At 40.4% G+C, this 27073-nt stretch overlaps 1 pseudogene; it reads right to left on the bottom strand.

Annotated features, from left to right (window-relative positions):
- The window catches only part of LOC149169570 (putative glutamate carboxypeptidase LAMP1), a 33020-nt pseudogene extending 7429 nt beyond the window's left edge, over nucleotides 1–25591 (bottom strand).
- Nucleotides 25592–27073: the final 1482 nt, after the last annotated feature.

The following is a 27073-nucleotide window of genomic DNA, read 5'->3' on the forward strand; positions in this document are numbered from 1 at the left end:
GGAGTGCATACACTCTATTCACACAAAGCATATCAATGTCGGCATTATGAAAGTGGATCTACAGAAAGCGTATGGCCATGTTGATTGGGGAAATTTGAGAATGGTTTTGTTTAAAATTGGTCTGCAACCCAGTGGTGTAAATTGGGTCATGGCTTGCGTATTGAACATCAATTATGTAGTTATTATAAATGACCTTCCCACTCATTTCTTTTGGGCCGGTCGTGGACTGCGTCAGGGCTGCTCATTATCTCCCTTATGGTTCATACTGGTCACGGAGGGATTGAGCTTGCAAATCAATAAAGCGGTGGCAGATGGTCATATACAAGCTTTGGAAATGGGTATGAACATCAAAATCTCTCACAGTCTTTTTGTTGATGATGTTCTTATAATGGCAATGTTAAATCGGTTCACTTGGTTGTACCTACTTCATATATTTAACAAATTTGCTATTATATCTGGACTAAGTATGAATCTACATAAATCCATTCATGACATTGGTGACTTGGAGGTGATTGAATATATCAAAAATCTTTTTGGTATTGAAGCAAAACAAATGTTTCCTGGTATGCAATATCTTGGTTACCAAATAAAACCAAACTGTTATAGAAACTCCGATTGGCAATGGCTGGCTGATCGTTTCTTCAAGAGGGTTGCTGGATGGGAATTTTTTTGTCTATCTCTGGGGAGCCGTGTGATCCTCACACGGGCTGTGGTCACTCAACTTGGGGTATACTGTGCTCATTTATATCAGATTCCAATGGCTATACTAAAAAGCATCAACCATATCATTGCTAACATCATATGGTCGAGTTGTAATGATAGCCATAAAATTCACTTGGCCAAAATGACTCATATTGCTTGACCAAGAAACAAGGGGGGATGGGGCATTATGGATTTGAATCTCTTTGGTATCTCACTCGGGTGAAATCACTCTGGCATGCCATTTTTGGCTTTGGATTATGGAGTATGGTGATCAAACAGAAGTATATGAAAAATTGGGATTTCATATATTGGTTCCGCAGTCAAAGCATTGGTTTACCAAGTGGATCGACCATTTGGAACAGCGTGCACAAGGTGTCTTATATTTTCTTACAACATTCGGTTTGGTGTATGGGATCAGGGCATTCCATAATCATTGGACTGGACAAGTTTCTAGGTGTTTGTTAGGATTGTTGTCTTCCTGACAATTTATTGCATTTTCTATATGATAATGGTATTTTCTTATGGAACCAACTGATCAGCTATTAGAAGGATAGATATCCCATTTGGAAAACCGCAAATGAACTGGGGATGGCTGATAACCTAGCATTGGAATGGAAACATGTTTGTGAGGCTCTTAAAGCTTTGGGAAAATGCCGAGAAGATCAACGTGATAAAATGGTATGGGCAGGGAAAATGAAGGATGGCAACATATGTGCTGCTGATGTTTATGCTATTTTGTGTGACGGCAATGATATCAATAGGGAGGATCCCATCCTCAAGGATCTCTGGAGTAACCATATTCCTATTAAAATTATCTGTGTTGCATGGCTGGTATATCAAAACAAGAATCTTACCTGGGAGAATCTTCAAAGACGAAATGGTTATGGCCCCAGTTATTGTACTATTTGCAAAAAACGATGTGGAGGACAACAAACATATATTTCTCAAATGCCAAAAGGTGCAACAAGTATGGAAAAAATTAGCAAATTATATTTTGGATTTACATATATATTTCACCATAATATTGCAGATTGTATGGGGTGGCGGAGTAAGCAGAAAATAACCTAGCAGGTCATCCCTCTATTTCTTTTCTGGTCCATTTGGAAATGGAGAAATATGTATATTTTTGAGAACAGGTTGGAGGACTTTGAGCTGATGCATGAAAAAATTATTTCTTTACATGCTTTATATCCTTCACAAGATGGTATCCCAAGAGACAAAATAGTATATGTGGTTGCGGTTTTTGGATAAACATATCAAAGGATTTACAATATAAGGCTCATTGGAATGCTAGTCTAGGTACAAACAACAAGGTCGAGGCTATGGCATTATGGGGAATGTTGTAGTTAATAAATTTCCTTAGTATTCCGAAGATCCATATCTATGGGGACTCGAAGATCATCTTGGATCATGTCAAAGGGAAGGCACAGATTAAAAAAAAGAATTGCATGGCTGGTTAAGGAGAATACAAGGTCTTTGGAATCCACTGGGCCAGCCCACAATCTGTTAGACCAGAGCATACATAACACACAACGGATTTATACTCAGAGACAGACAAATGGAGAAACAACAAGATTACTTAATCAGAAATAGCGGAATAGATAAAACAATCACTGGAGAACAGAAATCACTTTGCATTACATTACAGGCTTGGGCCTTGGCTTGCTTTCCTTGGCTAGAGAAATTACAAATTTATAGAGGCAGAAGAAGGATCTAGAATCTTGTGTGTGGTTCGGATGGAGATCTGAAATGATCTAGAAACCACTGGCGGTGTAGGAGGTTCTAGAATCCTGCATGTGATTCTAGAAACTAATGGCGGTGTAGAAAGATCTAGAATCCTGGAGATCTAGAAAGATCTGATCTAGAATCCTCCGTGAATTTGGCTTCACACTTAACATTCTCCCACTTGAAGCCAAATAAGAGTCATCAAGTCACACCGAGTCCTACCATGCCTCTACATAACTCATGTTTATTTCATGGTAGAATCTTAGTGAGCATATCAGCAGGGTTCCTATCTGTATGGATCTTTTCCAAGGATAACTGTTCTTCCTCCAACACATGCCGGATCCAATGGTACCTTAAGTCAATGTGCTTGGTTTTTGAATGAAATGCTGGGTTTTTCGCCAAGTGAATGGCACTCTGACTATCACAATATAACACATACTTGTCCTGCTTTATTCCTATCTCTCCTAGGAATCGCTGCATCCACAACATCTCTTTACAAGCTTCTGTTGTAGCTATGTACTCTGCTTCTGTTGTAGAGAGGGCTACTATTCTTTGTAGCCTTGACACCCAAGATACTGCTGCACCTGCAAATGTATACAAATAACCTATAGTGGACTTTCTGGTATCCATATCTCCAGCCATATCTGCATCTGTAAATCCTTCAAGCATAGTCTCATCCTGACCAAAACATAAACAATAATGACTAGTACCCTTGAGATACCTTAAAATCCATTTTACTACTTGCCAATGTTGTTTGCCTGGATTGGTAAGGAACCTGCTCACTACTCCCACTGAATATGCAATGTCTGGTCGTGTGCATACCATGGCATACATTAAACTGCCAATTGCTGAAGCATAAGGAATTTTTCTCATCTCTTCTTTCTCTTTGTCATTACTAGGACATAATTCAGTACTCAGCTTGAAGTGGGTTGCAAGGGGTGTACCAACTGGCTTGGCATCCTTCATATTAAACATGTCAAGCACCTTCTTGATATATTTTTCTTGTGACAGCAACAACCTTTTGTTTTTCCTGTCACGCATAATCCGCATGCCCAATATCTGTTGCGCTGGTCTCAAATCCTTCATTGCAAATTTGCTACCCAAATCTTTATTCAACCTATTGATCTTATTCTTATCATGCCCAACAATTAACATGTCATCCACATATAACAATTATATGATATACTTTCCTTGATCATACCTCTTGATATAGACACAATGGTTAGCTTCCAACCTGTGAAAACCATGTTCCAACATGAATGAATCAAATTTCTTGTACCATTGTTGAGGTGCCTATTTCAAACCATAAAGACTCTTCTTCAACCTACAAACAAGGCCTTCTTTTCCTTTTTCTATGAAGCCTTCTGGCTGCTCCATATAAATTTCTTCCTCCAATTCACCATGAAGGAAAGCAGTTTTTACATCTAACTGTTCACATTCTAGGTCTAAAGCAGCAACTAGACCAAGAATGACTCTAATGGATGACATTTTAACAACAGGTGAAAAATTTCAGTGAAGTCAATACCTTCTTTTTGGGCAAAACCTTTCACCACCAGTCTTGCTTTATACCTCTCCTTTTCGTCACCTTCATGCTTAATCTTGTACACCCATTTGTTTTGTAGAGCCTTTATACCTTTTGGGAGGTTTACCAACTCCCAAGTTTTATTTTCCAGCAAAGAGTTCATTTCTTCTTCCATTGCTTTTTTCCATTCTTTACTGTGCTCAACTTTACAAGCTTCTTGAAAACAATTAGGTTCACCTTCATCAGTCAACAAAATATATTTTGAAGGAGGATACCTTTGTGAAGGCTTATGAGGCCTAGAAGATCTACGAACCAACTGTGGTGGTGCATTGTCAAGTTGAATCTCCTGTAAGGTTCCTGCAAGATTCCTTCTTCTTGTTGTTCATTATTTTCCACTTGTTGTTCTTCATGCTCCTGAATTCGCTGTTCATTTTCTTGTATTGGTGGTATGTTTTCCTGCTGCTCTTCAAACCTGTCAATAAACTTCTTGACCTCCAACTCACCTACAGTCCTCTTGAACATTTCTGACTCATTAAATATAACTGTTATCACTCCAGGAAACTCCCCGAGGTTGTAAATCGGAGATGCCTGGTAACATATGATCTTTAATATTGTTCTTCGAACTATTGGAATAAATGATGGTTTGGATCAAGCCAGATAAACATTTCAGCTATGCTTTTACCCAAGACATGCATGAACATCCCCAATAACACAAGGCTTTAGACTGCTAATGCTCAATAGTTTTTAGATTTAATGGATAGATGGAGAACACTGACTATGCCAGCAGATTGCATACATGGATCTATATGAATGGCTAGCTACAGGCAGCAAATGGACTTACTGACTATACTGGCAGATGCACATATAATCACACATATAAATGGCTAACCATAGGCAGCAGAGAAGCTTGCAAATCTAATGTATTAAAGTAGAGATAAGATGACAGTTATCTGGCCTTGAACACACAGAAACTCTGAACAAATTGTTCAAGTGCAAGCATAGAACAGGAGAGGAATGGAAATTAAACACATAACAGCAAGAGAAGCTTGTATTACTAAAAATGAAGATGAGAAGCTTGAGGAGCAAAGTCTCATGAGTCTCCAGAAGTTGAACCCTTGTTACATTTAGTTTTCTGCCTTTTATAGGCCCTTTACAATGCTCCTAAGCTCTCTAGAAGGCTCGGAGTCTTAGACTTGTCTGATCTGTCCCATAACCGTTTGATTCCCTCAATAGGCAGGCATGGCTCAGAGGTTTTCCTCTTCTGACAGAGGAATAACCATATTCAGATGTTTAGGGCGGCCTGTTGTGATGCATGGGAGCTCCCTCGTGCCAAAGATGCCCCATCATGTTTGTTAGGATGACTGCTGTGATGGCCAGACTGTTAATGCTTCGTGATTTGATTTGATTTGGGTTGAGGCGTGTAGTGGCCCTTCTCCTTCCCTTTCCGGGCTCTGTTTGCCGGCTATTGTCTCTCCGCCGAATCCTTTTTCTGGTATGTAACATAACTGCACGATTCCTTTAAGGATGGCTTGCCACCTGAACCTGCAATGGAGTGGCGATCGTTCCTATGAAATCCCTGCACCGGTCCCTTTCAAACAATAGCTGCGAATGTTTCTTTTCTATTATTGCGTCTGTTTTGGGTCATAAACAGCGAAAACGCTGCAATACGGCTAAATCCCGCCCATTTCTGCTTCATTTGGACTTTAAAAGTCCTCAAGCTTGGTTCAATCATCTATCGGGTCTGTCATTTGCGTCGCAATCGCACATGATAGCCGGCTGATCCTCTGTTTCCTTTTATTTGCAAATACATGCAAAACACTGAAAATCATGAAGAATTGCCTCTGCCGGATCTGAACATATATATATATATTTCACTTTCCAGATCCTTTCGAGTCCGGGCTTCATCGCTATCGGCACTTGCCAAGGTTTCCTTTGTATTTCCTTTACACATTGAAATCACACAAAAATATATTGAAAGTGGCCTAAGCGCGGACCTGAAAAATATACAATGGAGCATATATAACCGTCGGGTCCGGTTATCGCATCACCAATATGTATGTGCAAAAAGGCCCGACCCTTTGAAAACGACGATAGCGATACGTCGGAGCAATGCGATTGCAATTGCATATTGCAAGATATAAAGGCCCCGAACTCCTTGTAAGTCCATTGCGACCCGCCGATCCGATCATCGGCGATCGCTGATCGACAGTGTCCCGCGTCGCTGTCGCTGCCTGCCTTCGCCGATTGCGACCCGCCGATGCGATCTGGACCATTGATCGGCCAGATCCAACGGCTGTCGCGAATTTGAATGTTAAGCCTGCGATTTTGATTTTTTGACTGTTTTGGAGTGTTCTTTGCCTCCCGATAGTGTATTTCCGCCTTCCCAAGGGTTTTCCTCTTGCGATGGTTTTGATCGGTGGAAGGCCTTTAACCCAAACTTGGAGATTTCAGCAGCATGCATGGATCCTTTTTATCCCTTTGTATAGCAGAGCTAACACTGGCTCCTTCTGGGGATGAGATCCTCCCTGTGAGGTCTCAAGAACTTTCAGAGCAATGCCTTTCCTGTAGAAAACAAATTAGCCAAAATTTCCTAGTGTTCCATTGGGCATGGAGTCTACTTTGCTTATACTAAAACTGATGAAATAAAATATTTACAGTTTTAAAGCCTAAAGACCTTAAATCACATAGATTTTCAGAAAACGCCCATTGACTGGGCCATGAAAAACTACTTCCCCTTCCATGCTCTTTAGCATGAAGGTATTGTTCCCTTGGACCTGAGAAATGATAAAAGGCCCTGTCCAGAAAGCATCAAACTTCCCATGGTTGCCTTTCTTTTCTTTTAGTGCATCCCATTTAAGGACCATTTCTCCAACCTGAAAATTATCTGTTTTTGTCCCTTTATCAAAGGCTTCCTTGATCTTTTTCTGATATGCTGCAGACTTTTCAACCAGCTTCTCTCTAATCTGATGTACCTCTGCTAAATCAGTGATTCTTTTTGCCATTCCTTCTTCCTCATCCTGTTCTTGTTGTAGGAACTTTGCCACAGGGAGAGTTAACTGAATTGGGAATACAGCTTCGGTGCCATACACCAGCTTGAATGGAGAATTTCCTGTGGATCTTTTAATGGTCAGCATGTCAGCCCAAAGTGCATATTTGAGCTTAGAATCCCAATTCTTTTTGTTGTCCTCCAACAGCTTCTTAATTATCCTTATCAGACTTTTGTTGGAAGATTTTGCTAGACCATTTCCTCGAGGGTAGTATGAGGTGGAATGAACCAGTTTAATTCCCATTGAGTTACACATTTCCACCAATTCTTTTGCTCTGAAGGCTGTTGCATTATCTGTGACTAATTTATGTGGACAACCAAACCTGGTGAAGATATGCTCAATCAAAAACTTCATGACCACACTACGATCAGCCTTTCTAGTAGGGATTGCTTCAATCCACTTAGTGAAATAATCAGTGGCTACTAATATCCATCTGTGCTGGCCACTGGAATGCGGATTGATTTATCCAATGAAATCCAAGCCCCACTGCTGAAAAGGTCCTTTTTCATGCACTGGTTTTAAGGGCAGGGATTTCAATTGCGATTTCCCTTCGAATCTTTGGCACATGTCACAAGATTTAACGAATGAGAAGACATTAGAAAATAAGGTGGGCCAATAGTACCTAGCTCTAAGGATCTTGTGGGCTGTAGTTTTCCAGTAATGATGTCCTCCACACATGCTGGAGTGAAGCTGCAGCATAACTTCCATTGACTGTTCTTTGTTCAAACACCTCAAAAGCATTCCAAATGGGTCTCTCCAATAGAGCAAATTTTCATGGATGCAATATTTTGCTACCCTGAATTTAACAGTTCTGGCCTGACTTTGAGTGAGGCCTGGAGGGATTTCTAACTTCAGCAAAAAATTAGCTATTGCGGAATACCAATCACAAGAAGCTAGGTTCTCTGTCAATGACTGCTTTTCTCCTGGCTCGGCTGCTTCCTCCTCTTCTGTTTGACCATTCTCTGAATTCGAACACATGAGGTTCATGTCCAATGTTCTGCAATTTTCTTCAGCTAATAGTCTGGCAAGACCCTGACCTCTGACAAGCTTAGTGGGCTTCAGCTCTATATTAAATTCAATTAACTTCGCGATCCATTTAGCCCTTCTTCCATCGGCATCAGGTTGTGTTAAGACATCTTTTATTGCAACAGAGGGTACATATGCAACTACTTTGGAGTGCAGAATATAAACTCTGAAATCCTTCAAAGACTTGATAAGAGCGTATGCTTGTTTCTCAATAATATCATACCTCAGCTCAGCATCCCTTAAGGTTTTACTGAAAAATGCCACCGAATGCTCTGAGCCTTCTTCATCTGCTTGTAGTAGGACTGCTACAAGAGTGTCGTCAGAGGCAAAAGAAAATATGCAGAACTCCTTGCTATAATCTGGACTCATTAAAGTGGGAGCCTCCATAATTGCCTTTTTAATGGACTCAAATGACTTTCTCGCTACACCATTCCACTTGATCTCTGACCCCTTCTTCAACATGGAGGTAATATGCTTCACAAGTTCTGCAAAATTTGGGATAAACCTCCTTACAAAATTAATCTTGCCTAGAAAAGACTGGATGTCCTTTTTCGATCTCGGGATAGACAAGGTCTGTATCGCTTTTACTCTTTCTAGGTCAATTCAGACACCTGCAGCAGAAACAATATGTCCCAACAACTTGCCTTCTTCTAACGCAAACTGTGACTTCTTAGGATTTACTGAAATCCCAAACCTTCTGCACTTCAAAAACACTTTCTTCAAATGTTGCACATGGTCTTGATGGCTGCTGGAGTATACTGTTATATCATCCAGGTAGATAAGGACAAATTTATCCTTTTCTCCCACAAATGCTATATCCATAGCTCTCTGAAAGGTGGCTCCAGCATTCATCAACCCAAAAGGCATCTTGGAATACATAAAGGTGCCCCAAGGAGTGGTGAATGCAGTCTTCTCCTGATCATCCGGATGCACAGCAACCTGATTATACCCTGAAAATCCATCCAAGAAAGACATCACTTTGGCTTCTGAGACCTTCTGCAGCAAGTGCTCCATCTTGGGTAGAGGATAATTGTCTTTCTTGGAGCATTTATTTAAGTTTCTGAAATCAACACAGAGTCTGATTTCTCCACTTTTCTTTCTCACCACTACTAGGTTGGCTACCCACTTGGAATATCTGAGAGGGACTATGATTTTGGCAGCCAGCAACTTTTTTATTTCTTTTTCGATCAGAGGGATAAGCATAGGATTTATTGGCCTCAGCTTCTGTTTGAAAGGTATGGTGCCCTTCTCTAAAGGGATTTTATGCTGGATGATATTCTTATCATATGTTTTCAGGTCACTATATTCCTAGGCGAAGACATCATCAAATTGCTTCATTAATGTGCAGTATTCAGAACTTTGGTCAGCAGATAGATGAGAAGACAACTTTATATATCTAGGCCGACCTGGACTCCCTATATCATGCTGACAGACTGCAAATGGATCTTATTTTTGGGCAGCCTCGTAGGGTACATCGTTTTGGTCAAACAGTCTTTCTAGAGGAATTAGACCCTTAGGAATATGATTGCTGGGAAGCTGAACAATGCTATCTTTGCCAATTTTGTTTCTAAGCTGGGATTGGGGGTTCTCTTGCAAGGCTTCGTTTTCTTGGTCAATTTTCATTTCGGAAAATTCATCAATGACTTGCAGAAACCTATTTATCTCATCGTCATCATCAAAAACTTTCCAATGCTAGACATTATCAGGTAAGGATAGCCTAAATTTCATTTGGACTTCGTATACCAGCCTGGGCGGCATGGGAGGGGTAAATAGACTAGCAGACACAGCAAGGGAATCAGCAAGCTGGATCTGGGCTCTAGGAATATATGAAATACAGAAATAATCAAAAGAGTCTCTGATCCTCCATACCTCATCTATGTATGCTTTCAGCCTTGGGTGCTTCGCTTGAAACGTTTTATTTACTTGCTGAATGATCAAATCAGCATCTCCAAATAATTTCAAATTCTGGATTCCTCTGTCTTTTGTTGCATTAAGGCCCAGTATCATAGCCTCATACTCTGCTATATTATTGGTGACTTGGAAGGGCAGCTTAAAAGACAGCTGTGTGCTTTCTTGTTTTGGAGATATCAGCACCACCCCTGCTCCTGCAGTCTCCTTGGAACATGCTCCATCAAAGAACATCTCCCAAACCTGATTTGTTTGCTTCCCCTCAGCCTGAACAATTGGTTTCTTGAGCTGCAATGAGGCCTTCTAAGATTCTTCAATTTGGAGGATACATGCTCCAAAATCAGTGTCCACCGCATAAATGGGATGATTAGAAGGATTCTTTTCATCACTGATGATGTACGCCAACTGTGCTTCTCTATACAATCTCCTGCTTTCTCCTCCAAAAACTGGGACAGTGGCATAAGATAGGTCATTTTGCAATGTCCCACCTAGTCTCTTAATCCACCCTTTGGACAACAACATGCCAAACTTAGGAGGGACATCTGCCACCACAATATCCATCATTATGCTCTTCATGGGCAGCTAGGTTAGGGAAATGGCTAAATCTTTAATCAATCCTAGACATTTCACCTTCCTCGAATCAAATGAGAACAGGTCATGATATGGTCTGGTGATGTCAAGGCCTAACTCTTCCATGACAGTTTTAGGCATCAGATTGTGACTGGCACCTGTATCTAGGAGGCAGTTGTGGAGAATTTTGTCATGGATGGTCAAGGAGACATAAAAATATGGGGAATTATCATTGGCAGGTTCAGTCATTGGGCTTAGCACAACTGCAGGCCTATCGTCTTGCAAATTGACAAAGTCAGTGGAGGTTCATGTGATCTTCAGCTCGAGAGCCTCAAGGATAGGCTTTCTAAATATTTCACTCTTCACCAGTTCTGTCAAAGGCACAATTATTTTTAACTTCTAAACTTCTGATTCGACGCTGAAAGAGAGAGGTAGCTTGTCAGGACCTTTTACCTCTTGAACTGGTGCTTTGAGGGTGACTGGATCAGCTGCTGGTCTTCTCTGTCTGCTATTCTGGTTCTCTGTTTGGACGTAAACTTTTTGGGCAGGATTCTCCTTGATATTATTTGCATTTGACCTTAGATTATATCTTTGTTGCTCCCCAGTTTGTAGAACAGCCTCTCTGTCCCACCTTTGACTGTTTTGATCCTGCAGCAAAGACTCTTCGTATGCAGCCAATGTCAAAAAGGCATCACTACCTTTATCTTCCATACAGAGAATTTCATCCTCATCTTCAATCTATTCCTCCTCCATGACCACATTTTGGAAAGGAGCCTTAACTTTTTGATCTTCGTTAGTTTCTTTACCCTTCTGAATGATTTGCAATTGTTCGTTGGTTCTTCTAAATGGATTCGGATTTCTTGGTGCAAATGTGCCTGGGAGCCTTGTCTTCCCAGAGTTCTGCTCAACCTCCAACTTAGAAATTTTAGCAGACAGTGACTCAATCATTCTAGTCATTTTATCAAGTTTGGCATCTGAGGATGGAGCAGAGGAAGAAGAAGCCTCGCCTCTCTGCCTCCTCCTATCAGTGTGGCTTTTGAGCTTTTCTGCAGCCATAATGTTAGATTCGACCTCTAGTGCCACATCCTGCATTTCAGCTAGGGTAGCACATCTTCTTTCTCTTAACAACAAACAGAAATCAGAGTCAAAGGCACTGGCGTAGGCAAGTTTGGCAGAGGTGGGGGTAGGCTTTACCTCAGCTGGTATCTTACTATACATACAGTTGAATCTTTTATTAAAATCAGACAAGGATTCCCCATTTTCCCTCTTCAGGTTTCCAAACTCCGTATGATAGTATAGCAGGTCCTTTTTATCTCCCCAATGTTTTAGGAACGTATCATCTAAAGCTTCGATATCTACTATAGATCTTGGGGCTTGTTCTCTAAACCATTTCTTAGCCTCCCCATCTAGACTTTGGACAAAGACTCTCATCCACACATCATCCTCACTAATATCCAGATTATCAGCATAGCTATAAAATGACTCAAGGTGTTCTTCAACAGTGACACCTTCAGTCCCAGTGAACTTAGGCATATACTTCTGATATTCTCCAGTGGGCATAGCATTCAAAGGAGTGGGCAGTATTAGAGGTCCATACCTAGCGGCTATGATTCTTTCCATTTTGTAGGTTTTAACCCTGTACAGAAATTACCTGCATACGAATTCTTAAACAAAGAAAATAAACAATGCTAGATCATAACCCATAAAACACATATGCACAGAGATTTTTCCCTAGATCCCAAAACCGGGACTACCAGCTTGATTTTTCATTATGTTCCTTTCAATGTTACAATACATATTTATACATGCCGAAGCATCCAATACCATGGACCGAAAACCATCGCGTCCAATACCATGGACCAAAAACCATCGCGTCCAAAAAACATGTGCGAAAATCATGCACAAAACCATAGGTGGGTCCGCCCAACCTAACATATGGTCCAAAACCAAAATTTTCCGGGGCGCTGCCCCGGACCCCATAAAGTGGGGTTATGAGTGCCCTTCAAACCCCCTATTAACTACGTGGAAAGAATATAACACAACCCAACAATCTCACACTTGATTTTTTCTTTCCACAGGGGGCCACAGGAGAGCTTAGTCATTTTTTCAGCCCTGAGATTCCCATTGCTTCTCTACACCAAGAGAACTTCTCAGAGCTCACAAATTTTGTCAATGCATCTGCAGTATTCTTTAAAGTGTCCACCTTTACCAACAACACCTTTCTGTCTTCTATCATATCCCTCACAAAGTGATACTGAACATCAATGTGCTTTGTCTTTGAATGATAAGCAGGGTTCTTTGCAAAGAAAATTGCACTTTGGCTATCACAGTCTATTCTTATAGCTCCCTATACTAACCCCATACTTGAACACAATCTCTGCAACCAAACTGCTTCCTTGCTTGCATGAGTGGCTGCCATGTATTCTGCCTTTGTAGTTGATAGTACCACTACAGATTGTTTCTTACTCATCCAACTGACTGCACCTCCAAATAGGTTAAACACATACCCACTTGTAGATCTTCTCTGATCCAGATCTCCAGCCCAGTCTGCATCAACAAAGCCATGAATATCCAACACTATGTCCAATCCTGGTCTTCCTTGGTAGCACAAACCATAATCACTAGTGCCACGCAAATACCTGAAAACCCGCTTCACTGTTGTCCAGTGCTCCTTCCCAGGTTTTGACATAAACCTGCTCAATACTCCCACTGCATGTGCAATGTCTGGTCTAGTACAGACCATTGCATACATCAGGCTACCCACTGCACTTGCATATGGAACACGGGACATGTCCTCTTCCTCTTCTTGTGCCTTGGGACACTGTTCAGCAGATAACCTCACACCTACAGGAATAGGAACCTTCACCGGTTTACTATCCTGCATATTAAACCTCTGGAGTATTGTCTTGACATACTTCCTCTGGTTTAACCAGAGCTTCCTCTTTGACCGATCTCTTTTAATTTCCATGCCCAAAATATACTTTGCAGCACCAAGATCTTTCATGTCGAATTTGGAGGACAATTGGGTCTTCAAATCCTGGATAATTTCTTTGTCATTTCCAACCAGCAACATATCATCCACATACAAGACCAGATAAATAATACGGTCACCAATTAATTTAAAATACACACAATGATCTGCTTTGCTTTTGGTGAAGCCAAGTCCCCGTATAAATGTATCAAATTTCTGATACCACATCCTTGGTGACTGTTTTAACCCATACATAGACTTCTTTAACTTGCATACCAGTTCTTTCTCACCCTTCACCGCAAAGCCTTCAGGTTGCTTCATGTAGATTTCCTCTTCCAAATCCCCGTGAAGAAATGTTGTCTTCACATCCATCTATTCTACCTCAAAATCAAAAGCAGCAGCAACAGATAAAAGTAATCTAATAGAAGTTACCTTGGCAACAGGAGAAAAAATATCACCAAAATCAATTCCCGGCACCTGGGAATAACCTTTTGCTACCAAACGAGATTTGTATTTCTCCACCTTCCCTTCTGCATTTGTCTTCTTCTTGAACACCCATTTGCTGCCAATGGGTTTCCTTCCAGCCAGCAACTCCACCAGATCCCAAGCCTCATTTTTGTGCAAAGATGCCATTTCAGCGACCATGGCCTCTTTCCAGAGTTTTCCATCCTCTGAATCCACTGCTTCCTTCACAGTTCTGGGATCATTATCAGTAACAGACAAAGAAAAATTTGAACTGAAAGCAGATGGACTATACCTTTCTGGCTGCCTTCTTTCTCGAACTGATCTTCTCATAGCCGGAGTTTGTGGCTCTTCATCTTCTAATTCCTCCTCTGCTGCAGAGTCTGATTCTTCTTCCTTTGGCTCAAACTCTATCTTCTCAGGTTCCTTTGGTTGGACTTCATGTTGAATAACATCTTTTACCTCTCTGAACAACACATCTCGGCTGTACACAACCTTCCGTGTGAGTGGGTTCCAAAGCTTATAACCCTTTAAACCATCCGTATACCCAATAAAGATGCACTTTTCAGATTTACTATCCAACTTGGTTCGTTTCTCCTTTGGAACATGTACATATGCATCACATCCAAATACCCTTAGATGTGAAAGAGAGGGTTTCTTACCAGTCCATACTTCTTGTGGAGTCTTATCCTCCAACTCTGATGAAGGTGATCTGTTGATCAGGTAACATGCAGTATCCACCGCCTCTGCCCAGAATTCCTATCCTAACCTGGCACCACTGAGCATGCTTCTTGCCCTTTCCATCAACGTCTTGTTCATTCTTTCTACGACTCCATTTTGCTGAGGTGTATATGGAGTAGTCTTCCGTCGTGCTATACCACACTTCTTACAAAATTCTTCAAATTCCTTGCTGCAAAATTCTCCACCATTATCTGTCCTCAACACCTTTATCTTCTTCTCTGTTTGATTTTCCACCAGAGCCTTAAATTCTTTAAACCTTTCAAAGACTTCAGATTTCTTCTTAAAAAAATATATCCATGTATTCCTTGAGAAGTCATCTATGAATGATACATAGTACACAGACTTACCCAGTGATGGAACCTTCACAGGTCCAAACACATCACTATGCACAAGCTCTAATATCTGTTTCGTCCTCTTACCACCAGAGGGGAAACTCACCCAATTCTGCTTCCCATATACACAATTTTCACAGAAATCAAAATCCAGAGAGCTATTATTCATACCTTCTACCATACCTTTACCATGAAGTATTCGAAGGCCCTTCTCTCCAATATGTCCAAGCCTTTGATGCCACAACATGGTCTTCTCTCCAGAGACCACTAGATTCTCTACTCCATTTTCAGGAACCATAGAACTATTGCACCCATCAACAACAGTGCTACCTTGCAGCTTGTACAGAGTTCTAATCCGAACTCCCCGCATTAATATTAGTGCTCCTCGAACCATCTTGCAGGTATCTTTCTTGAACACCGTCTTTACACCTGCATCATCCAACTTGCTTACAGAAATCAGATTTCTGGCCAATGCAGGAATATGTAGAACACCCGGAAGTGTTCTAACCCTTCCACCTTGCAACTTCAACTTTACTTTTCCCCGACCAATGATTCTAGCCTTCCTATCATCTCCTAAGAAGACATCACCACCATCGTATTTCTCATACTCGCAGAACCACTCTCTATGGGGAGTGAAGTGAAAGGATGCACCTGAGTCAATCAACCATGCCTCATGATCTACATGTGTACTTGAAGAAGCCAAGTACACATCCCCACCTTCATCTGAGGTGGTTTTCGCCTCTGCAGAAGGAGCATCATCAGATCCCTTTCCTTTATCAAGAGCTTTAGATTTACAATCCCTTCTAAAGTGCCCTTCCTTTCCGCCTTTCCAGCACACCACCTTTGTAGGTTTTCCTCGAGATTTAGATCTCCCACTCGATGACTTATTTTTGTTTTTGTTCTGGGACCGTCCTCGTACAGACAAGGCATCACCATTCTGGTTGTCCATATTTTTCCATCTCATCTCCTCCGTCAGCAAGGCTGAGACTATTTCATCAAACTGCAAAGCAGTTGCATTGCTACCTATTGCAATAACCAAACTATCCCACGAATCTAGTAGAGAACACAACAGACTGATGCACTTATCTTCATCTGAAATTTTAATATCAACAGATAATAACTGACTTACCACAGTATTAAACGCATTCAGATGCTCTGTCACCGAGTCTCCATCTTTCATCCTCAGGTTCTACAGCTTTTTCCGCAGGAATAGTTTATTCACCAGAGACTTAGATTGGTACAAAGTCCCTAACTTGACCCACAAAGCCTTTGTCGTAGCTTCTCCTGATACATTCAGCAATACTGAATCCGAGACACACAATCGTATTGTGCTCTTTGCCTTCCAATCCAACTTCTTCCATTCTTCATCGGTCACTCCCAATGGTTTAGTACCCGGATCTACCGCAATCCACTGATCTTTATCCACCAACAGATCCTCCATCTTGAGTTTCCACAACTCAAAATTCTGACCATTGAACTTCTCAATCTCTATCTTTCCACTGCTCGCCATCTTCTTTCACCACCAGAATCGATCTCGCAGATCTCCCACTGAACAGGGTCTACCACAGGCCCGAGCGAAACCCCTCATCAACAAAGGCGTCCCCTTGAAGCCAAAACAGCTCTGATACCAAATGTAGGTTTTAACCCTGTATAGAAATTACCTGCATACGAATTCTTAAACAAAGAAAATAAACAATGCTAGAGCATAACCCATAAAACACATATTCACAGAGATTTTTCCCTGGATCCCAAAACCGGGACTACCAGCTTGATTTTTCATTATGTTCCTTTCAATGTTACAATACATATTTATACATGCCGAAGCATCCAATACCATGGACCGAAAACCATCGCGTCCAATACCATGGACCAAAAGCCATCGCGTCTAAAAAATATGTGCGAAAATCATGCACAAAACCATAGGTGGGTCCGCCCAACCTAACATATGGTCCAAAACCAAAATTTTCCGGGGCACTACCCTGGACCCCATAAAGTGGGGTTACGGGTGCCCTTCAAACCCCCTATTAACTACATGGAAAGAATATAACACAACCCAACACATTTTGGTGGGTGCTTGCGGACCTGCCATAACTGTGGTGGCTAAAAGGGTACCAGGAGTCTGAAAGACGGAAGGCGGAGGAGTGATTGGTAAGACCAAAGGAGTATGGTGAATAGGAGGTGGGGTTCCCTTTGGGCTAACCACAAAAGGAGAAACTAAAGAACAAGGAACTTTATGAATTTCTGAGAGCTTTTCTTCACTGCTAGTATTTGAATCTGTACTCTCAACCTGTACTTGTTCTATTGTAGGATCTTCTTGAAGAGATATAGAGTATTGTTTAGGTTTACCTGAACCTGATGCTCCTTTCTGCAATACTTTCTTCTTCTTGATGGTCTTTCCCAGGTCAGGTGATGGGTCAGCTTGTGATTTCTGAGGATTTCTCTGAGTATGCCTCACAAACTGAGCCAGAACTTCAGTGTGGAGTCGCCAAAGGATGGTCTTCCACCAACGGAGTTGCCAGATAGATGATTACAACCAACGTCTGTGTTCAAACCTTGTCTGTCATCAAAGCTTGAAACTATGTCGTTCTCCCAGGGAATCTTGAACTTCGATTCTTCTTTCCCCGGCAACGGCGCCAATTATGTTATCACTCCAGGAAACTCCCCGAGGTTGTAAATCGGAGATGCCTCGTAACATATGATATTTAATATTTTTCTTCGAACTATTGGAATAAATGATGGTTTGGATCAAGCCAGATAAACATTTCAGCTATGCTTTTACCCAAGACATGCATGAACATCCCCAATAACACAAGGCTTTAGACTGCTAATGCTCAATAGTTTTTAGATTTAATGGATAGATGGAGAACACTAACTATGCCAGCAGATTGCATACATGGATCTATATGAATGGATAGCTACAGGCAACAAATGGACTTACTGACTATATTGACAGATGCACATATAACCACACATATAAATGGCTAACCATAAGCAGCGGAGAAGCTTGCAAATCTAATGTATTAAAGCAGAGATAAGATGACAGTTATCTGGCCTTGAACACACAGAAACTCTGAACAAATTGTTGAAGTGCAAGCATAGAACAGGAGAGGAATGGAAATTAAACACATAATAGCAAGAGAAGCTTGTATTACTAAAAATGAAGATGAGAAGCTTGAGGAGCAAAGTCTCATGAGTCTCTAGAAGTTGAACCTTTGTTACATTTAGTTTTCTACCTTTTATAGGCCCTTTACAATGCTCCTAAGCTCGCTAGAAGGCTCGGAGTCTTAGATTTGTCTGATCTGTCCCATAACCGTTTGATTCCCTCAATAGGCAGGCATGGCTCAGCGGTTTTCCTCTTCTGACAGAGGAATAACCATATTCAGATGTTTAGGGCGGCCTGTTGTGATGCATGGGAGCTCCCTCATGCCAAAGATGCCCCATCATGTTTGTTAGGATGACTGCTGTGATGGTCGGACTGTTAATGCTTCGTGATTTGATTTGATTTGGGTTGAGGCGTGTAGTGGCCCTTCTCCTTCCCTTTCCGGGCTCTGTTTGCCAGCCGCTGTCTCTCTGCCGAATCCTTTTTTTGGTATGTAACATAACTGCACGATTCCTTTAAGGATGGCTTGCCGCCTGAACCTGCAATGGAGTGGCGATCGTTCCTATGAAATCCCTGCACCGGTCCCTTTCAGACAATAGCTGCGAATGTTTCTTTTCTGTTATTGTGTCTGTTTTGGGTCATAAACAGCGAAAACGCTGCAATACTGCTAAATCCCGCCCATTTCTGCTTCATTTGGACTTTAAAAGTCCTCAAGCCTGGTTCAATCATCTATTGGGTCCGCCATTTGGGTCGCAATCGCACATGATAGCCGGCCGATCCTCTGTTTCCTTCTATTTGCAAATACATGCAAAACACTGAAAATCACGAAGAATTGCCTCTGCCGGATCTGAATATATATATATATATATATATATATATATATATATATATATATATATATATATATATATATATATATATATTTCACTTCCCGGATCCTTTCGGGTCCGGACTTCATCGCTATCGGCACTCGCCAAGGTTTCCTTTGTATTTCCTTTACACATTGAAAACACACAAAAATATATTGAAAGTGGCCTAAGCGTGGACCTGAAAAATATACAATGGAGCATATATAACCGTCAGGTCCGGTTATCGCATCGGCAATATGTATGTGCAAAAAGGCCCGACCCTTTGAAAACGATGATAGCGATACGTCAGAGCAATGTGATCGCAATAGCATATTGCAAGATATAAAGGCCCCGACCTCCTTGTAAGTCCTCCATTGCGACCCGCCGATCTGATCATCGGTGATCGTTGATCGGCGGTGTCCCGCGTCGCTGCCGCTGCCTGCCTTCGCCGATTGCGACTCGCCGATGCGATCGGGACCGTTGATCGGCCAGATCCAACGGCTGTCGCGAATTTGAATGTTAAGCCTGCGATTTTGATTTTTTGACTATTTTGGAGTGTTCTTTGCCTCCTGATAGTGTATTTCCGCCTTCCCAAGGGCTTTCCTCTTGTGATGGTTTTGATCGGTGGAAGGCCTTTAACCCCAACTTGGAGATTTCAACAGCATGCATGGATCCTTTTTATCCCTTTGTATAGCAGAGCTAACAATAACATCCCTGCTTCTAATAATTTTATGGTTGACTGGATCCCATAGACGATAACCAAGATCTTCATCCGCATATCCCAAAAAAATGCATTTCATATATTTATCATCTAGCTTAGTTCTATTTTCTTTGGGAATATGTACGAATGCTTCACATCCAAATATTTTCAAGTGAGAATAATTCAAACTCTTACCAGTCCAAACTTCCTTCAGGGATACCGCAATCCAAGGTTGTACTTGGAGATCTATTTATGAGGTAGCAAGCGGTCCTGACTGCTTCAGCCCAAAAATTCTTCTCCAAACCGGAATTGGACAACATACTTCGCACCTTTTCCATAATGGTGCGATTCATTCTTTCTACGACACTATTTTGTTGAGGAGTACCAGGTACAGTCTTCTCATGCTTTATGCCAAACCTGTTACAATATTCCTTAAATGTATTTGAGCAATATTCTCCACCATTATCTGTTCTCAAACACTTCAGCAATTGGTTAGTCTCTCTTTCAACAACAACATGGAATTTTTGAAATATTCCAAACACCTCACTTTTATTTTTCATAGGATATGCCCAAACTTTCCTGGATGCATCATCTATAAATGTTACAAAATATGATGCTCCTCCTAATGATTTGATGTTAACAGGCCCAAACACATCGGAGTGTACCAATTCTAACACATTTTTATTTCTGTCATGGCCACCTCTAAGGAATGAAAGCCTTCTTTGTCTACCATATATACAATTCTCACAAAGATGAATATTATAGGATTTCAAACCTGGCAATAAATTTTTATCAACAAGGATTTTTAAGCCCTTCTCGCTCATGTGACCCAAACGCTTATGCCACAGATCTGCTGAATTTCCTTCTTTTGTGACAGCAGCCAAATCTTATTTTCCTATCAATGTCTTCAATGTATATAAAGTTCTTGTCTTGGGTCCTTTGGCCACGACGAATGCACCTTTGCTAATTTTCCAGCCTCCTTTTCCAAAGCTTGTCGAATAGCCTTCATCATCTAGTCGTCCCATAGAGATTAAACTCATGCGCATTTCTGGTACATGCCTAACCTGTTTCAACAATATATCTTGTCCATCTTTCATCTTGATCTGGACATCTCCCACTCCAACAATACTGCAAAAATGATTATTCCCCAAATGCACTCTACCATAATCACCGGGATTATATGAAATAAAAATATCTTTGCATGGGGTTACATGGTGAGATGCCCCAGAGTCAAGGATCCAATCAAAGCCACTGCTAGATTTATATACACATGCATCCTCTACTTAAACAGTAAACAACACATCACCATCTGTGGCCACAACAGTAGTCTCACCTTTATTTGTGTTGGATGACTTGTGATTTGTACTAGATGGTCTCTGATCCTTTTGTCCTTTCTTCCAGAATCGACATTCTTTCTTCATGTGCCCGGGTTTGCCACAATGAAAGCAGATGATCCTTCCTCTCCTTGATTTTGATCTGCCTCTCGATCTTGATCGCCCTTGCCAGCCTCGATCCATTCTCCTACCACGATCAGCTAGAGCTAGAGCCTCTCCTCCCTGGTTTTCCGCAATTGACTTGCGTCACAGCTCCTTATTCATTAAACTGCTGCTAATATCATCAAAATTCAGAATCCCTGTAGTTGTTGAAGTGCTCATAGCTACAATTAAATTTTCCCAGCTGTCTGGCATAGAACACATTAGCAAAATAGCTCTAATTTCATCATCTAAAATGATTTTAACAGAGGCAAGCTGATTAGTAATAATATTAAATGCATTCAAGTGCTCAACAACTGAAGCACCCTCCTTCATTTTGAGATTATAAAGCTTCTTCATCAAGAACACTTTGTTTGATGCTGTGTTCTTCTCATATAGATCATGGAGCTTCTTCCATAATCCTTCAGCCGTCTTTTCTCCAGACACATTGAAATAAACATTCTTTGCTAAATATTGGCGGATTGTTGCAATCGCCTTTCTATCTAGCTTATTCCATTCTTCATTTGTCATCGATGAGGGTTTCTTTGTTATGCCCTCAATCGGAAAATACTGATCCTTTAAAATCAGTATATCCTCCATCTGTGATTTCCACAGGGCAAAATTAGCCCCACTCAACTTCTCCATATCTGTAACTGTTGTCTCCATTTTCAATCAAATTCACGCACAAAAACTCCACTTAAAATTAAAACTTTAATTATTACTCTTTAAAATTTAGTAATAGTGACGTTCCTCCTTTCAAAATACCATTTTCAAAATTCCTGCTCCTTTTTAAAATATACTTTTCAAAATTCCAACATATAATTATATGTGTTTCATAATAAATATAAAAACATATATAATGTTTTTAACCTTTTCACGTTTCACACATACATATGTTGGTTTGAGAAAAAACTTCACGTATACGTGCAAACTTGATGTAAAAAAAAACTTACGAACACCACGTTTCAACTCCAATCTCCACGGATCTCCACTTTTTCAAACTCCAGCAACACGTTTCAACATAGATCCACCACCTTGTTTTTCTTGCAGCAACTTCCTTTTAGTTCCAGTGTTCCTCAGTTATTTCCTGGACAGATCCTTCAACAGCTCCAAGAGTAACAACCAACATTTTAATGAACGCTGCCAGAGCAAGGCGATGGCACTAAGCGGCTTGCACTATGGATATTCGAACCATGCTCTCATACTAGTTGTTAGACCAGAGCATACATAACACACAACGGATTTATACTCAGACACAGAAAAATGGAGAAACAACAAGATTACTTAATCAGAAATAGCGGAATAGATAAAACAATCACTGGAGAACGGAAATCACTTTGCATTACATTACAGGCTTGGGCCTTGGCTTGCATTCCTTGGCCAGAGAAATTAGAAATTTATAGAGGCAGAAGAAGGATCTAGAATCTTGTGTGTTGTTCGGATGGAGATCTGAAATGATCTAGAAACCACTGGCGGTGTAGGAGGTTCTAGAATCCTGCATGTGATTCTAGAAACTAATTTTGGTGTAGAAAGATCTAGAATCCTAGAGATCTAGAAAGATCTAATCTGGAATCCTCCGTGAATTTGGCTTCACACTTAACACAATCTGCCATATTGGAAGAGAATATAATCAAATCGCTGATGAGATATCAAAAAATGGTCTTCATGGTCCAATCGGTGAAGTGCAGATGGATATTATTACCGAGGACAAGAGGATCGGCTCAATGGAATATACATTTCCTGGAACACACTGTATATGATATTTTTCCTTTTTTGTATAATAGCTTTTGTTTTTTTGTATGCAACAGGAATTGACATATGGTGGAAACACAAAATATTATATGTTATCCCCAAAATGGGTCAATATGGTTTTTATATCAGCTTACAATGGAAGTTAGCTACTTCAAAATAACTTTTTTCATATATGTTTATTATTTCCATGTAGTATTTATCAGTTCCTCCATTAAGACTGTATATGACTATCCATGGTTTTCTATGTGGTGTCCATTATTTTACCCATTCACATAAGAATAACTGGGTTATCTCCTGGTGTTTATGTGAAATATTATGTACATGATCCATATGATTAATATATAGCTTTTTTTCATGCTGAAAAAAATAAATCCTTGACACATATCTCCTTTATCTTAATCTAAACTACCATATTTATTCATAGATCAGATAACTGTCAAAGACAGTACCCCAGAAAACAATGGGGATGAAATACTAATTGCCATAACATCATATTCCTCCACTCCTCCTAAAGTAAATACAAGTTATTACCATTGCGTATTCCTCTGCATCCCAGTTACATAGTGTAGTATACTTTTCTTTGGCTGCCAACCTTGTTTTAGCAACTTCCCTGGTCTCTGAGATATCTGAACAAGACACAGAGCGGTTAACTTGGATATATTTACGAATAGAAATAGGTTAGAAACAAGGGGGATTAAGCTCGCAATGATTCAAACAGTTGCAGTTCCGCTATTTGGGTCACTGGCACCAAAGGTCCATGCATCGTGGTGGTTACCCAGCAAAACATACCTACTTACCACTAAATATATTTTTCCTTATATCAATAGCTAGATTTATATAGTGAAGACTTGCACCAAATAATCAGGAGTTAGATTATATTAACCATCGCTTCAACATTAAAATACGCTCCATGAATTGACATGAATTGATGAAATCAAAGCCCCAAAAGGTGATATATACTTGTTAGGCTCCTCCGAACCATTTATGAGTCCAAAAACATCTCGAATTTTGGCAATGGTATGCTTTGACTGTAATTACAATCAAACATCAATATGTAAGAATCTCTGCCTTTTATCAGAACTACAAACAATATTCAGATTAATTGTAAAAACCTTTACATGAGAGGAAAAACAACTGTTGTAGAGTGTGAATTTGATCTGAAATCACGAGAATGTAATATTCCCATTAAAGAAAAATAAGTATAGATTTTATAGCTTCTCACCCAAATATAAAATGTATTGTAAGAACCCCATGTGTCTAACTGGCCATGAAGCATATATCACTAGATATGTCCTAAACTAATGGTTCTACTGAGGGGGCTTAACCTTCAATTCCTGTGTGGAGAAGACAGTCTCATGGAGGCAAATAACTAAGCTTTTCATGAGTAAATGGAATTTATATCTCATGAAAATTTTATTCTCTTCTTACTTCGGAGATGTTGATAACCTCACAATTTTTTCTCTTATTTCGGGCAATTTTTGCCGCCCTTGAGCAGGTTTTTTGCATAATCACATGGGCATAGTAATGTCTTTTGCAGCCTAGCTAATCCGAAATCTTTCTCAGAAGACACTTTTCAGAAAAACAAGTAACCCTTATACAAAACCATAGCCTAATATTATGCTTGGGTGTAACAAAAAGCTAACTAGCCACACCATTTCTTAGAAAAAATAGGAAGCTCCTCGATGAAACAATAGCCTGATATTGTGCTTGAGTTACAGGACGCTAGCTATCCACACCTTTAAATTAGATGAACTGTTAAAGTTAATGATGAAAGGGGCATATAGATCAGTGATAGAGTAAGAGCAAGTTCTATGTTTAATTCTTATTTTATCCACTTTTCAACCTGGTATTAGATTCAAATAGGCTCCTCCTAAATGTTAGAAGTTTTGAGAAAAAGTCTTGGAAATTATGTAAAATTTGAAAGATACATATATATTTGACAAATTTTAATATTCTTGAAAATGGAAATTATAAATATTTCATAGTATGACTTCAAATTTTTTAATTATTATCTAATTAAACCTTAAAATCACGTCTTTAGATTCAACCAAAATCAGTTCTTAGCTTTTTAGGGGGTTTGAAGCAAGAAGTTCGGTAAAATCCTTATTGTAGATGACTAAGATGTATGATTGTGGGGATACATAATAGTCCATGGATGCAGGGTTGGATTAAATAAAGGTGGGCATGCTTACCTTGTAGTGAAGATTGAGAATGCTTGGTCCTTGACCAAGGCGATCAGTAGGTAAGTCCAGAGCACCATGCCACTCTCCAGGAGCAACCAGGCGATTGAACGACTTCATTATGGTTGCGGCATCCTCTGTTGATATTGGAATCCATGGAATCATAGGCAGTTCAGTCATGGGATCATCCACTGACAAGTGTTCTAAATCATGCACACTAGGCCAACCAGGCATTAGAGGATACCAATTTCCTAAAAAATAGAACCTCGTTGAACTCCATATGGAGGCAACCATCTAGAATCTTGATAGTATCCTTGTGTTATGTTCCCTCCAAAGTCTTGAGAAACATAATATACAAGCACTCCAATTGCTCCAGCTCCGACAACAATCTCTATGATATCTCCTCTGAAAATTTTGCCATATTTTGCAATAACAGTGGCACCTTTAGCATCCAATCCCATGTACCTGAGAGTGGTGTAGTCCCCTTATGTACCATAGTTGACAAACACCACTTCTGCAGAAATGTCTGTGGATGGACATTAAACGAATGGGCTTGTACAAGGAACACCATCTCATTTTCTTAACATACCTGCAATCCATTCAGATATTATAACATTATACTACCCCAACAAACCCTTGCAAAGTGATTTGTAAAATAATTTTGAACCAAACATTTAAATTACTACCTCTCATCCATTTGGGCCTGCATGGATACACTTGCCTCACTGCTCTATTTTCCACAACATGCAATGAGTCCACTTGCCTCGCCACTCTATTTTCCATAACATGCCATGAAATATGTGGATGAAGCCATATGAAGTTGTGGCATGCTAATATGATTTTATATGCCTCGCCGCTCAATTTTCCACAACATGCGATGAGTCCACTCACCTCGCCACTCTATTTTCCATAACATGCCATGAACTACGTGGATGAAGCCATATGAAGTTGTGGCATGCTAATATGATTTTATATGGGGTAGTTATTTGTCAACAAAGTTAGCAGGGAAAATAAAAAACCGTATTCTGGAGTCTTTTGGCTTCAATGGCTGCTCCAAAAAATTCTGGATCGGCTACTCCTGCTACCTTGGCTTCTACCCATGCAGCTGGGAAGAGCACGACACTGGAAGTGATCAAAACAACACCATGCAGCTGGGAAGAGCACGACACTGGAAGTGATCAAAACAACACCATGCAGCTGGGAAGAGCACGACACTAGGAAGTGATCAACACGACACCAGGAAGTGATCCAAGGCAGTCGGCATAGAGGGGAAGCAAAGTTGACAAAGAGTAGGTGAAGCTCCACACAATGGGAGTCTCCATGGTAGATTATTTGACTTGGTTCCCAGAACTGCAATCTCAAACCACTCATTTTAAAGACGTCTCCTCAAACCATTTGAAATACGTCTTTTATCACCCATTTGAAAGACAAATCTCTATTAAATTTGAGCACGGCTCATAAATGAACATAATCAAATGATGCAAACCTTTTCTAGCAAAAGCAATGGCTGAACTCCCTCAGTTATTCAGAGAGAGTTTGCCCATCCTGTCTTTCCAAGGAATTTGCATACTAATAGGTTTGATTCAAACATCAGCGGGAGTGTCCTCTCTTGAAGCTTCAATCGATAAACAAAGACGAAGAAGCAACTAGTCCAGGTGAAGCTTCAACCGACAGAGAAAGAGGAAGAAGTTGTTGGTCCAGGTACAGATGATCGAGATGGATATGTAGATCCATATCCATATGTAGGAGCTGAGTAAGTATCTTGTTCTGTTATATGCCTCTATTCTATCTGTTCGATCGATACCCAAAATCCCCCTTTGAAATAGCTTGCTTTCTGTATTTTGAAAGTTTCTTAAGGAATCTTTGATGAGACAAGATATGATCTATGCTTTCTGTATCTTGAAAGTTGTTTAAGGAATCTTTGAGGAGCCAAGGTGAAAAGTCCTTTGCATGTACAAATGAGGGGTATTTATAGCCAAGGGTAAAACTAGCCCTTGTGACTGTTCAAATTCCCT

This window comes from Pinus tabuliformis, chromosome 4_2, assembly GCF_031772625.1.
Source record: "Pinus tabuliformis cultivar Carrire ecotype Pingquan chromosome 4_2, CPIR1, whole genome shotgun sequence".
In the NCBI taxonomy this organism is placed as follows: Eukaryota; Viridiplantae; Streptophyta; class Pinopsida; order Pinales; family Pinaceae; genus Pinus; species Pinus tabuliformis.